The sequence below is a fragment of the Myxine glutinosa genome, chromosome 5 (assembly GCF_964187855.1).
Source record: "Myxine glutinosa chromosome 5, kmMyxGlut1.1, whole genome shotgun sequence".
NCBI classification, from domain to species: domain Eukaryota; kingdom Metazoa; phylum Chordata; class Myxini; order Myxiniformes; family Myxinidae; genus Myxine; species Myxine glutinosa.
In genome coordinates, this window is record NC_136265.1 from 203305006 (window position 1) to 203307095 (window position 2090).

The window sequence follows — 2090 nt, forward strand, 5'->3', positions numbered from 1 at the left end:
CAGAATCGTGCACAGCTGTTGTGACAAGGGCACAGCCGTTTTTTTGCAGCTACATGCTGGTTCCCCGGACGTTGGTGAAGTAATAACATATGTCCCCGCATTTCGCAGAGGTTGCAGGTAAAATGTCGTTGTCCTGCAACTTCTGATGTGATGAATGTTCGAAGCCTTCAAACAAGAGTAAGTGATCGCCTTTCTTTCATATGTTGCAGTGTGATCCAGGCAAATGGTCACATAAATTTCCTTGGTGAAGGTAAGCATCCATCTCCAAGTTACACGGGAGAATGTCTTCATCATTGTTTGAGAAAGAGGGTGTATGCCACGATTAACTTCATTTTTTTAGCCACAAATTTTCTTTCTCGAACGTCTTCCCAATTCCGTTAGCACCCCCTTCAAATGTGATCTCGTCTTATCCTTATGCTCAGTCACATCTGAATCTGCTTTCCACACACACTGAATCAGATAGGGTACATCTTACCATGAAATCAGCATAATTATGTATATCTTCTGACAGTTTCACATTCAACAATTTGTTGTTTTCCCTTACAACATTCAAAAAGTTATATTCATTTATATGCGTCACACAAGTAATATTCAATCAGGTATGTATTTGACCACTAAACTAAGAATAGCATCCACAATTGCTTTCAGGTTAATATAGTTCAAAATTAACTCGCGCAGGTATTTTAGCACTACTCTAAGAAAATAAATTGTATATGATTACAATCACAAACAGGAATATCTAATTCCCACCAAAAATTTTCCCAAACCAACAAATTAAGCATAATGTATTATTACCATAATTCCTCTCCACTTTTTCTTTTCCCTTTTTTTTTTTTTTTTTTTTTTTTAACAGTGTGTCACTCGTGGTGATATGAGTTCACTGATATTGTAATTTACACAACTCATAACATTGTCGTTATGCCATTATCTTAATTCTACTGTATTCATTTGCAACATCACTTGATTTAATCTTTTAATCTCAGTAATTATGTCGCCATAAAAGTCTTCCTTTTCTGGTTCCACATTTCTTTCCTCATTTGTCACTTCATGCGTTATCATCGTGTTGTTGGTTACCTTATTCAAACACACCGTCACTAAGGCTTTCAAGCAAGCCACCACTAAAACAATTGCCAATATAACTACGAAACCAACAAACAAGTCTGCTACTCCTTGTATATATTCATACCTATGACATAATTATATGTCGATGACATTCAACATTATATACCAAACTAACAAGCTTCCTAAAAGGTAAATAAAGAAAATCCCTTAATATGTAACATAAATCAGATTATTTGTCTTACCCTGATCCCCCTATCTCCCGGGGTTGAACTCAATCCCCTGATCATGAGTGTAGTTGTGATACATTTTTCACTCTTGTTGTATTAATATCAGCAGGTAATTGTATGTCATGTAGGCAAATAAATGTCACTATCCCAAGTAGGAATATCACATGTTGAAAATGTAATGTTTATCAATGCAAGGGGTGTTAAAATGTAATTCAAATGACTGTAAATCACGACTATCATTTATCTGCCACTGAATGTTCTGCTGGGCTGCTAGGTGCAGCCTCATTTTCTGTGGGATCGTCCACCTTAGCCCCATGTGCTTGTTTGCAATGAGGGGCATGAATCCAACTTTCTATTTTGGGTCCATATTTTTTCCCTATTCTTATCAATGTCCTATGGTTTATCATTTCGTTCCAAGATACCGCAACCAAAGGTTTTAACCAAAGCTCTACCAAACTATTTCCAATTTGAACAAAAAATGCCAGTGAAACAATGATTCGAAGAATTAACTTCAAGGGGTCAATAACTTTATTCTATAGCCAGATCTAATTTTCCCATCCAATAGTTTGCCTTGCCACATGTCATATTATAACACTTTAATAAACCTTCGAAAAATGTTTCCCATCTCAACAAATTTCCTTTTTACAAATAGCCATGTGTAACTTACGTATTTACCTACAATTTTCTCTCAATTTGTTTGGCCTAACTGGCCGCAAAAGTGGCTGCCAGCATGCAGTACCGTTTTTTATCTACCAAGGAAGTGCTCGTCCACACAAGACCTCTACCAAAATGTTGTTTGTA